The sequence below is a fragment of the Hemiscyllium ocellatum genome, chromosome 39, assembly GCF_020745735.1.
Source record: "Hemiscyllium ocellatum isolate sHemOce1 chromosome 39, sHemOce1.pat.X.cur, whole genome shotgun sequence".
Taxonomy (NCBI): domain Eukaryota; kingdom Metazoa; phylum Chordata; class Chondrichthyes; order Orectolobiformes; family Hemiscylliidae; genus Hemiscyllium; species Hemiscyllium ocellatum.
In genome coordinates, this window is record NC_083439.1 from 1318241 (window position 1) to 1333861 (window position 15621).

General features: G+C 42.2%; 1 protein-coding gene across 2 annotated transcripts in view; it reads left to right on the forward strand.

Annotated features, from left to right (window-relative positions):
• The window catches only part of pde8a (phosphodiesterase 8A), a 118828-nt gene that overhangs the window by 9468 nt on the left and 93739 nt on the right, over positions 1-15621 (forward strand). Inside the window, exon 1 of one of the 2 annotated variants that reach the window (XM_060853288.1) lies at positions 5439-5522. The exons of the other annotated variant lie outside the window; for it this stretch is intronic. The gene's annotated coding sequence lies outside the window, so the exon portion shown is untranslated. Of the gene's footprint in view, positions 1-5438; positions 5523-15621 lie in introns of those variants that run through there. 2 annotated transcript variants of the gene reach the window in all.

Consider the following 15621-nt stretch of genomic DNA (forward strand, 5'->3'; position numbering starts at 1 on the left):
AAGGCCATCACCTCTACCCTGAGGTACACGCACAAAGCTGCTCGCAGTATTCCAAATGCGGTTTCACCACAATCTCAGCAGGACATCCATGCTCAGAAGGTTTTTGCATGATAGCAGTAGGTAACTACACTTCATAATTACCAGGGTCTTAACGAGTTATCACCATACTTGCAGATAACAAAGCTGAGCCGTGAGGAGGATTTAAACAAGCTGAGTGAGTGGGCATATATATGGCAGATGCAGTACAATGTGGATAAATGTGAGATCGTCCACTTAGGTAGCTAAAACAGGAAGGTGGATTATTATCTGAATGCCTATAGATTGAGAGAGGAAAGTGCAATGAGAGCTGGGTTTTCTCAGACACCAGTCGCTGAAGAGAAGAATGCAGGTGCAGTAGGTAGTAAAGAAGACAGATAGTATGTTGGCCTTCATTGTGAGAGGATCTGACTACATGAGCAGGGATGTCTTGCTGCAATTGTATCGGGCCTGGGTGCAACCACATCTGGAGTAGTGTGTGCAACTTTGGTTGTCATACCTGAGGAACAATGTTCACGTGATGGAGGTAATGCTGCAAAGGTTCAGTAGACTGATTCCTGGGGTGGCGGAACTGATGCATGCAATGATCTTCAGAAGAGTGGAGGGTGCTTTGGAGGAGAACACTTGCATAGAAACATATAAAAATTCTGACAGGACTATACAGGGTAAATGCAGGAAGGATGTTCCTGATGATAGCACTTAGGACTGAGATGGGAATACATTTCTTCACCCAATGAATGGTGAGCCTGTGGAATTTGCAAAAAGCAGTTGAGGCCAAAACGTCATGTGACTTCAAGGAGTTGGGTATGGGACCTGGGGCTAAAGGGCTCAAAGGATATAGGGGAAAAAACAGAGACAAACTCCTGAGGTACATGATCAATCATTATCATAATGAATGGCAGAGCAGGCTGAATGGCCTATCTCTGTTTTTGTGCTCCTGCTCCACGCCTCACCTCGGAAACCCCTACTCCACCCACAGACTGTGACATCAGTAGAATGGAACTAGTGTAATGTGAACATTAACCTTTTCAGAACCATTCCCGTCAATAACAGACATTGTCTTTGATCTGTCTGGTCTGATTCACCCAAACACTCCCCTAAAATAAATGTACTTTCAGTAATCTTTTGGTGTCGCACTTTGCTCCTGATCAAGACCAAAGCACCCTCATCGTTCTGCTTGAGTGGGGGCCTGAGCAGATTTTCAGGTCAGAAAAGCAAAGTTGATCAAAACTCTAGTCTGACGAGGCAATATTCAGACTACAGCTGAAATACTATGAATAATTTTTTGTCATTGTCTAAGGAAAGATATACTGGCATTAGAGGCAGGCCAGAGGAGTTTCACTGATTGATTCTGGGTCTGGAGGGATTTTCTTAGGATTTGAAGAATCTGGGTCCTTGCTCTGTGAACCTCGGAACAATGAGAGGCAGCCTCATTAAATCCTGCAAGATATAAGGGACTTGGCAGGACTAGTTTCAGACAGCAATATCTCCAATTAAGGGCCTTGTCCATTTAAGACCAATACAAAGGAATTTTTCCCTTTTACGAGGGTAGTGAATATCTGTGGAATTCTTTACAATAGTGCCCTGTTAAGGCTGGATTGTTAAGCCTGAGACAGACAGGATATTAATCATTATAGGAATCTAGGGTTATGGGAAAAGGCAAGAACGTGAATTTGGGAATTATCAGTTCATGATGACATTGAGTGGTGGAACCCACTTGTTGGGTCTAATGGCCTCCTGCTGCTATATCTGTCTTAGTATGGTTTTTCTCTCTCTGTCTGTCTCTCTGTCTGTCTCTCTGTCTGTCTCTCTGTCTGTCTCTCTGTCTGTCTCTCTGTCTGTCTCTCTGTCTGTCTCTCTGTCTGTCTCTCTGTCTGTCTGTCTGTCTCTCTGTCTCTCTGTCTCTCTGTCTCTCTGTCTGTCTGTCTGTCTGTCTGTCTGTCTGTCTGTCTCTCTGTCTGTCTCATTCCTCCCAAGCCCCGACTTTTCCCAGAAGTGACAAAATGAAACTGGGGGATAGTTTTTGATTGTCACTATATCTATTGGCAAAAGGTATTGGCTGAAGAAGGCAATAGATTTTCTCCAACAAAAACAGAAATTACTGGAGAATTTACAGCAGGTCCAGCAGCATCTATGGAGAGAAAGCAGAATTAAGTTTTGAATCCAGTGACTCTTGTTTAGCACACTGCTTTCCCTCCACAGTTGTTTCCAGATCTGTGTTTCTTCAGCAACTTCTCCAGGTCTTCACATCCACAGTTCTTTGTTTTATTTTAGTATTTCTCCAAACTTTACAAAGTCACTATTAAGCTGCTTGAGAACTGATGTAGAACAGTAAAACCAAAGTGCAGTATCACTTGGCAGGTCAGACAGCACCTGTAGAAAGGGAAGCAGTTAATATTTCCAGTGTATGATTTTTCATTACAACTCAGAAAATGTATGAGAGTGTACAGTAAGGAAGGAGATGGAGGAGGGCAAGGACAGAAGGGATGCTCTAGTTGGGTGAAAGGTAGCAGCAATTAAATGCCAGAAGGACTGATGGTACATAGTGAAAGAGGGCAGTAATGAAAGGAGCAAGGTGCGTCTCAAGAATCAGAAAAAGACAAAGACAGAACTGACGCCTGTTTTCTGAACAAGTGGGAGCAATGGTTATGGTGTGAAATAATTGAATGGAGTATTGAATCCAGAAGGCTGTAGCATGACTAATCTATGTGATGAGAAATGAATAATTGGTAATGTCGTTGTGAGACCCGTTGAGGTATGTGATCTTAATGTGATAGAATTCTTCAAGATGGAGATTGTGGCAGCTGAGTCTGAGACCAGGGTTCTGAATCTTAAGGGAAACTGATGGTTTGAGGTGTGAGTTGGCCTTGATGGATTGGGAAATGTTACTGAAAGGAATGATAGTGAGTAGGGAAGGACAAGCATTCAAAGAGTGAATAGGTGAACTATTAAAATTCATTCCTGTCTGGCCCAAGAATGCAAAGAGAAGAGTCCTTAAAACATGGCTTATGAGGAAAATTAGCAATACCACTAGATGCAAGAAAGAGGCATATAAATTGGCAAGAAAAAGAAACAGACCTGAGGGTTGGGAACTGTTTAGAAGTCAGCAAAGGAGGATCAAGGGATTCATTGACACATGGAAAAATGAATAAACTTACAGAGAACATAAGAACTGACTAAAAGTTTCTCGACACTGAAAAGAGAAAAAGATTGGTAAAACTTAATGTAGATCCATTACAGTCAGTAGCAGGAGAATTTATAATGGGGGGAAGGAATGGCTGATAGAAGTAAAATATAAATTTACTTTCCCTTCACAAAGGAGGATGCAAATAATACAACAAATAATGGAGAACACAGTGTTTATTGAGAGGGAGGAACCAAAGCAAATCAGTATTAGTAACAAAATGGTGTTCAAGAAATTAGTGGGATTGAAGAAAGATTAATACTCAGGGTCTAATCATTTACATCCCAGAGTACTTACCGAAGTGGCCCTAGGAATAGTGGTGGTTACCTTCCAAGATTCTTAAGACACTGGAAGAGTTCCTACAGTTTGCTAATGTAACCCTGCTACTTAATGGGAGTTATAAAGCAAATAGGGAATTATAGACCAGGGAGTCTGTCATCAGGCATGGGGAAAATGCTAGAGTCCATCGTCAAGGATTTAATAGAGCACTTAGAAAACAATGGTAGAATCAGGTCGAGTGAAAATGGATTTACAAAAGGGCAATCATGCTTGCAAGATCTCCTGGAATTCTTTGAGGATCCAACTATAAGAATTGATTGGGGAGGGAATTGGAGAGCCAGTTGGTGTGGCTTGTTTGGACTCCTAAAGGCCTTAGACAAAGTACCACACAAAAGATTAATGTGTCTTGCAAAATGCATGCTGGCCTACTTAGCAATAAAGTTGAGTACAGGATCAAGGATCTTTTATTGCAGTTATTCATGGCATTAGTGAGGCCATACCTGGAATATTGTGTGCAGCTTTGGCCTCCTTATCCGAGGAAGAATACTCTTGTTATAGAGGGAGTGCAGCAAAGGCTTACTGAACTGATTCCTGGGATAGCAGGTCTGACATATGAGGAGAGATTAAATTCACTGGAGTTTAGAAAAATGAGGGAAATCTATAAAATTCTAGCAGGACTAAACCGATTAGATGCAGGAACAATGTTGCTTATGGTACGGGGTAATCCAGAACCAGAGGTCATTAGTTTATGGGTGAAGGATAAACCTTAAGATGGGGATAAGGATAAATTCCTGTGGAATTCACTACCGCAGGAAATGGTTGAGGCCAAAGCATTGTGTTTTCAAGGAGGAGCTAGATATAGTTGCTGGAGCTAAAGGGATCGACAGGTATGGGGAAAGGGTGGGATCAGGGTGTTCAGCTCAATCAACCATGATCATATTGAACGGTGGAGTAGTCTTGAAAGGTTGAATGGTCTGCTCCTGCTGCTATGTTTCTAGACCACAGAAATATTGTTCATATTTTCTTTCTTTTGAGGGTGATTTTGTAACTTGTAACTTTCCCAATGAATATAAACATTTTCACTATAATTTGTTGTATATTGAACAGATGGTTGTGATATACTGGAATATCATTGCAAGGCTCTGATTCCAGCATGAGCTAGTTGCCTACTTCAGTGCTACGTATTCTGTGCCCGTATAGATTAATGGAAATTTGGGAATTAATTACAACTAGTAATTGAGCCCAGGGATTCTAATTATATTGCCACATTCAAGGCAAATTATAGTTTATAACCAGTCCCTTGATTAGATTATCACACTTTAATCAGTCCCAGGTAATTGTTTAGTCTCTCTAACCTACGCATACTCTTGATCAGGTTGCACTGTCAATTCTCCAGTTAATTTTTATATATTGTGCATGTATAATTGTGTCTGACGTCATTACACCTCTCTGTACTGAGCCTTTATGTATGTGGAATGTTTGAATGTTTGTCAATGATATCTTGCTCATATTCGGAGCACTAAAATGTTCCAACAAAAATAAAATGTTTATTCATAGACTTTCATTTGATTTCTGGTTGAGCTTTAAACCCTAGAAAAGGTTATTTAGAAAAATCTCAATAAGAATTGCAACTCTTTTTAAAGTTCAAGGCAATCTGTCCAATGCTATGAAGTGCGTACTAATGAATATTTAACACATTATTCTAATATAACAATCGTGTCGCCTGAGCAACAATTACTAATCTGTGGCAGACACCTGCTTTCGCAGATTCGCTGTTATGAGATCAAAGGCATGTCTGTTTCAGTTTGTGTCATCCTAGCTGCTTACAGCCCGGATGGGATAACAGGAGCAGCAGGTTTTAAACCAGGAGGGTCAAACCAGACTAGTGACAATGAATGTAGAAATGAGGGATGCTTGATAAATGAAGCAGCTTTTGCAGTGCACTGTCACCATTGGAGCAAACATTCATGTTGATTCGAAAATTATTGTTTCAGTCCAGAGGTAAAGAGCCCAGCTGAACAAGGTATACCAATGTAGGCAATAACAATGAGGTTAGCTAGCTGATGCAGGAATGAGCTGTTCTCACTCAATGTCTGTCCTCCTCCTCTGTGCAGAAGTTGTTTTTTAAAAAAAACTACAAATTATCAGTTTGCTGTGTTTTTGTTTAGAAAAGACATTTATAACCTCAGCATGGCTTGCAGAGTATTGTGGCTGTTTGCAGTTGAAATAATTGGGCTTTGTTTTTCTTGAAATGTATGCCTCGTGGTTATCTGTTTCTTACCCCACACTGCATGAATGCCTGCATGTTTCATGGAAGAGCTTGGGAGCAGAAACGCTTGCCTTAATATATTGCCTTTCATGCCCTCTGGACATCTCTGTAAAGCATTTTATAGCCAATGAAGCTTTGTATAAAAGTGCTTAAAATAGACAATGCAGAAATTTTTACTTATTCATTCATGGGGAATGAGCTTTGCTGGCAAGGCTGGTATTTGTTTGCCCAGCCCTAATTGCCTTTGAGAGGTTGCTGGTGAGCTGTTGTCTTGTTCTGTTACAGTCCTTAAATCATGTACAATTAAGTCAAAATTCCAAGATTTTGATCCAGTGATGAAGGACCGATAATATAGATCCAAGTCAAGATGATGTGTGTCATGGAGGGGAGCTTGCAGGTCTTGGTGTTCCCACATGTCTGCTGGCTTTGCCTTAAATGGTAAAAGTCATCGGTTTGGAAGGTGCTTTCGAAGAATCAGTATCAGAATCAATATAACTCAGTATGTAGATTGTCCGACCAGAGGGGAGGCCATAGTGGATTTGGTATTTGGTAACGAATTGGGACAAGTGATGGGCTTGTTAGTGGGTGAGCATTTTGGTGATGGTGACCACAATTCTGTGACTTTCACCTTGGTTATGGAGAGAGATAGGTGCGTGCAACAGGGCAGGTTTTACAGTTGGAGGAAGGGTAAATACGATGCTGCATGACAGGATCTGAGGAGCATAAGTTGGGAGCACAGGCTGTCATGGAAGGATGTTGTTGAAATGTGGAATGTTTTCAAGGAACAGATACGACGTGTCCTTGATTTGTATGTACCTGTCAGGCAGGAAAGAGATGGTCGTGTGAGGGAACCTTGGTTGACGAGGGAGGTTGAATGTCTTGTAAAGAGGAAGAAGGAGGCTTACATAAGGTTGAGGAAACAAGGTTCAGACAGCGTGTTGGAGGGATACAGGATAGCCAGGAGGGAGCTGAAGAAAGGGATTAGGAGAGCTAAGAGAGGGCATGAAAAATCTTTGGCGGGTAGGATCAAAGATAACCCCAAGGCCTTTTATGCGTACGTGAGAAACATGAGAATGACTAGAACGAGGGTAGGTCCGATCAAGGACCGTAGTGGGAGACCGTGTATTGAGTCGGAAGAGATAGGAGAGGTCTTGAATGAGTACTTTTCTTCAGTGTTTACAAATGAGAGGGACCGTATTGTTGAAGAGGAAAGTATGAAATGGACTGGTAAGCTAGAAGAGATACTTGTTAGGAAGGAAGATGTGTTGGGCATTTTGAAAAACTTGAGGATAGATAAGTCCCCCGGGCCTGACGGGATATATCCTAGGATTATGTGGGAAGCAAGAGAGGAAATTGCAGTACCGTTTTCAATGATCTTTTCGTCTTCACTGTCAACGGGGGTGGTACCAGGGGACTGGAGAGTAGCGAATGTTGTGCACCGTTCAAAAAAGGGAATAGGGATAACCCCGGGAATTACAGGCCAGTTAGTCTTTCTTTGGTGGTAGGCAAAGTAATGGAAAGGGTACTGAGGGATAGGATTTATGAGTATCTGGAAAGACACTGCTTGATTAGGGACAGCCAGCACGGATTTGTGAGGGGTAGGTCTTGCTTTACAAGTCTTATTGAATTCTTTGAGGAGGTGACCAAGCATGTGGGTGAGGGTAGAGCAGTGGATGTAGTGTACATGGATTTTAGTAAGGCATTTGATAAGGTTCCCCATGGTAGGCTTATGCGGAAAGTCAGGAGGCATGGGATAGTGGGAAGTTTGACCAGTTGGATAGAGAACTGGCTAACTGGTCGAAGACAGAGAGTGGTGGTAAATATTCAGCCTGGAGCCCAGTTACAAGTGGAGTTCCGCAGGGATCAGTTCTGAGTCCTCTGTCGTTTGTAATGTTTATGAATGACTTGGAAGAGGGAGTCGAAGAGTGGGTCAGTAAATTTGCAGATGATACGAAGATTGGTGGAGTTGTGGATAGTGAGGAGGGCTGTTGTCGACTGCAAAGGGACTTAGATATGATACAGAGCTGGACTGAGGAGTGGCAGATGGAGTTCAACCCTGTCAAGTGTGAGGTTGTCCATTTTGGAAGGACAAATAAGAATTCGGAATACAGGGTTAACGGTAGGGTTCTTAGTATGGTGAAGGAGCAGGGGGATCTTGGGGTCTATGTTCATAGATCTTTGAAAGTTGCCACTCCAGGTGGATAGAGCTTGTAAGAAGGCCTATGGTGTATTAGCGTTCATTAGCAGAGGGATTGAATTCAAGAGTCGTGAAGTGATGTTGCAGCTATACAGGACCTTGGTAAGGCCACATTTGGAGTACTGTGTGCAGTTCTGGTTGCCTCATTTTAGGAAAGATGTGGAAGCTTTGGAGAGGGGGCAGAGGAAATTTACCAGGATGTTGCTTGGAATGGAGAATAGGTCGTACGAGGGTAGGTTGAGAGTGCTAGGCCTTTTCTCATTGGAACGGCGAAGGATGAGGGGTGACTTGATAGAGGTTTATAAGATGATCAGGGGAATAGATAGAGTAGACAGTCAGAGACTTTTTCCCCGGATATGACAGTGTTACAAGGGGACATAAATTTAAGGTGAAGGGTGGAAGGTATGGGGGGATGTCAGGGGTAGGTTCTTTACCCAGAGAGTGGTGGAGGCATGGAATGCACTGCCTGTGCGAGTGGCAGAGTCAGAATCATTGTTGACCTTTAAGCGGCAATTGGATAGGTACATGGATAGGTGCTTAAGATAGGACAAATGTTCGGCACAACATCATGGGCCGAAAGGCCTGTTCTGTGCTGTATTGTTCTATGTTCTAATCCTTGGTGTGATAATTAAGGTGTATCTTGTATATTATACATGCTACTGCCATGGTGTGCCAGGGTGAAAGGAGTGAATGAGATGGGGGCCAATCAAGTGGCTGCTTTGTCTTTGCACTGATCGTCTTTAATGTTATTAGAATTGAATAGTGGAGACTGTTCTACTCCTGACTTGTGCCTTCAAAATGGTGAACAGGTTTTGGAAAGTTTCTCGCTGCAGGATTCCTAATCTCTGACCTACTCTTGAAGGCACAGTATTTCTATGACTAGTCCAGTTGAGTTTCTGGTCAACTGTAACTCTCAGGATGTTGATGGTGGAGGATTCAGTAATGGTAATTCTCTCTTGTTGGAAATGTTCATTGCCCAGTGTTTGTGGTACAAATGTCACTTGCCACTTTCCAGCCCAATTCGAGATGTTCAAATTTTCCTGCATTTGAATATGGACTATGGTGTCTGAGAAGTGTCAAATGGTGCTGGAGATCATGCAGTCATCAATGAACATCTCCACTTCTGGCTTTATGATGAAGAGAAGGTCATTGATGAAACAGCTGAAGAAGTTTGGGCCTAGGATATTACCCCGAGGAACTCGTACAGAGATATCCTAGAGCTGAGATGATTGATCTCAAACCCCAATAATTATCATCCTTTGTGCATCTAAATTGCTGTCAGCAGGCTGTCGGGAGAAGCAGTGTCACAATAACCAGATGTTCATCTCTCAAACTATTGAAAATGGAGTATATTCCACGAAGCTGGGGTTAAATTGCCTGCTCTTATTTAAGATAGTACAATGGAACTTGAACATACACCTGAGTGGGCAGATTGGAGTCTCCCGCAGAGTGACATTCCCTCAATGCTGCACTGAGCTATTGTTGTAGACCTTTCGCCAAGTGTCTGCAGTGGTATCCGCAACATCCTGCCTGAGGTGAAAGGTTACCAACTGAGCCAGGTCAAGCACGAGAGCTGATTCTAAGACCTGGGGAAAAGGAGGACCTATTCTGGGATACCACAAGTTAGGTGGAAGGGTAGGGATAGACTGTGTTTTAAATTAACCTGATCAGTGATGTTCTGACACCTTTTGGAGCAGTTGGGATTTGTATCCAGGCCTTCCGGCTGAGGTAGGTACACTGAAATTCTCCCTGAAGAGCCCTGAGGAGCTTCAGTTCTGGAATATGTTTTTTTGTAAGAGTGTTGCTGGCTGTCCTTGTGTGTTTCTAGGTGTGTGAAAGTTCAAAGCCACTGTAATAAAAATGGAAGTCTTTCATTGAAATACCCATCAGCCATGATAAAATGGTAGTGGACTCGATGGGTTGAATGGCCTTACTTCCACTCTTATCTATTATGTTCTTATTATTTGTCTCTGATTCCTGTTCTCTTTCCCCACCTGCTGTACTCATTTATTAAGACAACTGATTTGTGGTTGTTTTTATCAGGAGACTAATATTACCAGAGCTCTCTGGGATCTAGTAGGCATTGCTGTGCTGTGCTGTGTATGCTTGCTTGGCATCTGACCATGTATGTCAGTCATTCACATTCCCAGTAAGACACAGTCCAGTTTGCACAGTGACAAGCTGAATAGAAATGGATTTAGTGGCTAACTCATCCAAGGAGAGAAGAAATTGAGTCATGGGAGGAAAACCTAACAGGAAGAGTCCATGTTTGGACACTAGAGAGTAACCTTACCAGTCATATACCCACCAACTGAAAACGTTGGCCATCTAGCATGTGCACATTATGTTTAAGGGGCTTATTCACAGACAAGGACAAAACTCTGTCCTTCAGGCTGATGATGTCTAAACGATTGTGATCCATACTTTAATCAATTGCTGGATTAGGGGCCAGACTAATATTTACCCACCAAGGACAGACACTGGTATTCAGCCTTTATCTGCAGAGTTGCTGTTGTGTTTGTGTAATAAACTGTACTGTGTAAATGACTAGGTGCTTGCACTTGTAATCTGTGAACGTCACAGGCTTAAACAAAGTCTTGAGCAATACGCAGCTACTGTGTAAAAGCAAATGCACGTGAGCCTGCTTTATTTATACTTCAGATGTTGATTAATCACATTGAAGGAACACCTGGTTTGGAATGTGTTGGACTTGAAAAAGGAGGAGCTCTAATGAACACCTTTATATACTTAGGACGAGTGGGTGATACCAGTTCATGTTGATTTGTCCTGCAGAATGTTGTTGACCAGAGAGAGAGACAGGGATTCAAGCACATAGTTCCTTGAAAAATTGCATAGTAGGTAGACAGGGTGGTGAAGAAGGCATTTGGTATACTCGCTTCCATTGTTCAGACCACTGAGTGTAGGAATTGGAACATCATGTTGTGGTTGTACAGCACTTTGAGGTCACTTTTGGAGTACTGTGTACAGTTCTGTTTGCCCTGCTATAGGAAGGATGTTATTAAAATGGAAAGGGTGCAGAAAAGAATTAGTGGAAACTCCATTATCCAAACATGATGGGCAGGCACAATTTCATTTGGATAATCAATTATTTGGAAAATCGACTAAATGCCTTTTGCTCTGGAGCTCGGAGTTTTAAAGTCTACACCCCATACAGGAGACTGCAGCAACACACGTTTTGCGACCCCAACCCTGCCCCCTGTCCCCAACCCGGTCCAACCCTGCCCCCCAATGGGTGCAAACCCGCCCCAACCCAATCCACCACCGTCCCCGGTCCCCAGCACAAAGTGCGCAAGCCCCTGCCACCCCCCTGGCCCGCATCTGGACTGCACACCAACAATAAGAGTGCTGCAGCTGCCTTTGAGGGGTAAGTCTCCAAATATCGCACAGCCGCAGATACACAGTACAGGACAATGTTGGGGAGATTATTCCTGGGGGGGGGGGGGGTGGAGGGTGTGGGGGTTAGGGTATACCCCTCTGTAGAACTCCAGGGAAAGTGTGGGGGCAGAGAGAAGGCGAGAGGTCAGTCATTTGGAGACGGTGCCTGTTTAATCACTGTCAACAAAAGCCGCGATTGCTGTTGGAAACACATCTTTGATGTAACGTTTCTATTGGGACCTCGAGATCTTCTTCAGGTAATTGCGGTTCCCCTGTATAAGGATGTTACTGAGTTTGCAGGCTTCGAGTTACAAGGAGTGGCTGGAACTTTTTTTCCCCTGGAGAGTTGGTGGTTGAGGGGTGACACTCTAGAAAATTTATAAAATCATGAAGGGCATAGATAAAATGAATGGAAAAGGTCTTTTCCCTAGAGTAGGGAAGTTCAAAACTAGAGGGCATATATTTAAGGTGAGAGGAGAAAGATTTAAAAGGAATTTGAGGGGCAGGTTTTTCACAGACAGTGATAAGTGTGTGGAATGAACTGCCAGAGAGAGTGGTAGATGGAGGTGCAGTTACGACATTTTAAAAAAAACCTTTTGGACAGGTACCTGAATCGGAAAGGTTTAGAGGGAAATGGGCGAAGAGTAGTCAAATGGGACTAGTTTAATTTGGAAAACCTAGTCTGCATGGAAGAGTTGGACCAAAGAGTCATTTCAGTGCCTGTAAATAATGCAATTTAATTTGAAAGATTCAATTGGTTATTGGCCACAAGAAGTACAATGGTGAATTAAAAAGCGATTGGAACAATAGGAGCTTCTCAAAATGGACCTGTCTTAATGGAATGGCACCCACAGATTGGGTGCCTTTGATAATTTTAGCATTTATTTAGTTTTGTTAATTTTTTTAGTTCACGTATTTCAACAAGTTACAGTAGCGTAACATTAGATAAATGTTTGAACTACAAAACTGAAATCATTTTGTTGCATACATTATAAAACACATGACACCAGGTTATAGTCCAACAATTTTATTTGACATCTTGAGCATTATCAGTGCTCTGAAAGCTTGTGATTTCAAATAAACCTGTTGGGCTATAACCTGGTGTTGTGTGAATTCTGACTTTGTCCACCCCAGTCCAAACTGGCATCTCCATGTCGTAATTACAGAAAACATGGCTTAGGAGCAAGGACCAACAAGCCTGTGACATTTATGCTCCATTCCAGCCTCCTCCATTTTTTTTGTTTAAGCTATCAATTCCCCTCCTCTTCAAAAGCTCATCTAGCTTTTCTTAAGTGCACTTATACTACTCTGGATATATCACTTTTGATATTTCTAAGACAGGAGTAGATTCTTGTTAGGCAAGGGAATGAAAGGTTAACAGGGATATCTGGCAAGGTGGAATTTAAAATTTCAACAGGTCAGCCACACTGTTACTAAATAGTTGAGCAGATTGAGGGGCCGAATGGCCTAATTTCTCCTAATTTATTTGTTTGGATGTTCGCCACACTGTGATTAGGAGTTCTACGTTCTCAGCACTGGATAAAGAAGTTTCTTCTGAATTTCTTGTTTAATTTCTTGGTGGTATTCTACTGTTGGCCTCTAGTTATATTCTTCCACACAAGAACAAACATTCTTTTTGTATCTACTGTCTTGTTTATGAACAGTTTGCAGTCATTGGAAACATGGATAAGGTGCTCATCTACTGGATCAGCTACGGTCTGTAAATGTCTATTTGCTTTTACCTTGGCTCATTTTCAAATGGAGAGTGTGGTGCTGGAAAAGCACAGCTGGTTCAGCAGCATCCGAGGAGCAGGAGAAGGAGAACGATGTTTCGGGCATAAGTCCTTAATCAGAAATTCCTGATGAAGGGCTTCTGACCGAAACATCAATTTTCCTGCTCCTTGGATGCTGCCTGACCTGCTGTGCTTTTCCAGCACCACACTCTCGACTCTGATCTCCAACATCTGCAGTCCTCACTTTCTCCTCATTTTTGAGTCTAATATAGAGTTTGAAATTAAACATATGAGAGACAATCCAACGTTTGTAAAAACCATGCATGACAGGTGGGAGTGCTTGAATCGGTGCTTGTTCTTACCTGAAGCTTTTCTTTTAAACACGTGTCAGGAAATTCATTTGTTATTTGAAACTAAATTGTCAACAAGCTGTTTATTGCATTTGTGATTCTTTTCAACAAATAAACTTTTATTTTTATTCATTCATGTGAGGTGCATTGCTGGAAAGGGAAAGCAACAGGGAGTATGGAGTCAAGTAGAAAGATAAGCAGCAGGTTAGTATGTGTGCAGGGTTTAAGTTCGAGGCAGACTAGGAATGAAGCAAAAAGCCAGGGTAACTTAGGACATATTACTGAAGATAATGGAAATCATGAGGATAAGAAAATTAGCATTAAGGCATTTTACCTGAATGCTCGTAGTATTCTTAACAAAGTAGTTGAATTAATGGCACAAATCGTTGTGAATGATTATGATGTGGCAGACATTGCAGAGATGTGGTTGCAGGGGGGTCAGGACTGGCAGTTAAACATCCAAGGATTTACAACTTATCAAAAAGACAGGGAGGTGGGCAGAGGGGTTGGGGTTGCCTTGTTAGTTAAGAATGAAATTAAATCTGTGGCACTGAATGACATCAGGTCAGATGATGTAGAGTCTGTGTGGGTGGAGTGGAGGAACCACAAAGGCAAAAAAACCATAACTGGAATTATGTACAGACCTCCCAGCTGTGATCAGGACCAGGGCTGCAAGATGTACCAGGAAAAGGGCATGTTAGAAAGCCTCCTTGAGAGCTTCATTGGGTAAGGGAGGACTCCCGACTGAGTCTACTCAACCTTCCCTGGTATTTTCCCTGAGATCATTCAATTGCCGAGAATAAAATTCTTACAAGCAGTCCATTAAAGGTTTAGCACATTCATTTAAACATTTACTACATTATCAGAGTTACAGAGTAACAAGACACCAAGCCCTAGTCTAAGTAGGAGGTTCTAAAACCTCAGGAGAGTAGCAGTACCAGCACTTACTAACCTCGTGTTCTCTCTGACTACTCTGAAAGTGGCGCACTCGATCTTTAGTATTTATACAATTTTTGCCCACTTAACATGTCAGTCAAACTTCAGTTGATGAACCTGATGTCCTCACCACATTCCTGCTGTGCTTATGATGAACTTGTTAGTCTTTTGTTGACCGATCACATTACAAGAATAACGATAACGAAACTGCCCTTGCTTGGGTCATGACACAAAGTGTTGATATCCTCAAGTTTGGTCGCATACTCATCACCTCATGTCCTCGTTTAAACCTGATTACTGAATTTTTTTATGTCTTAAACCCATTCCTCATTGTTTTCCACCTCACACGCTTGTTCAGTAAACTCTATTCAAACCCCTGTTGTCTTTCCTTGGAGGTACTTTAAGTTTGAAGTGATCTGTCCAAGGCTTTTGTTCCTCCTTAATGATTAATGTTTAAGTTTCATAGCTGCTTAAACTTGTTCTTGTACAGAGCTAGACTTCCTGCTTTTCCCAGCAAAGCTATCTTACTTAGTACTTTTTCCTTTTTGCTTTATTTCTGACATGCTTTGATTTCTTTAATTCTATGCTTTCCCTTAATGTCCTTTCTCGATGGTGATCATGGGAGACTTCAATATGCAAATGGACTGGGTGAATAATGTTGCCAATATCCAAAGAAAGGGAATTCATGGGATGCTTACAGGCTGGTATTTTGGAGCAGCTTGTGATGGAGCCCACAATGGAGCAGGCTATTCTGGACTTAGTTCTATGTATGAGCCAGACTTTTATAAAAGACCTTCAAGTGAAGGAACACTTAGGAGGCAGTGATCATAATATGGTAGAGTTCAGTCTGCAGTTTGAAAGAGAAAGCAAAATTGGACGTAATGGTGTTACAGTTAAGTAAAGGTAATTACAGGGACATGAGAGTGGAACTGATGAAAATCGACTGGAAGCAGGGCCTAGTGGGGAAGACAGTAGAGCAACATTGGCGGAGTTTCTGGGTGTAATTGAGGACACAGCACAGAAGTTCATCCCAAAGAAAATAGAGATTATATGCTGGGTAAGGGGGGTGGTGGGGTGTGTGTGTGTGTGTGTGTGTGTGTGTGTGTGTTTAGACAGCCGTGGCTGACAAAGGAAGTCAGGAAATGTATCAAAGATAAAGAGAGAACCTATAAAGTGGCCTAGAGTAGTGGGAAATCAGAAGATTGGCAAGACTACAAAAACAAACAGAGGGCAACAAAGAG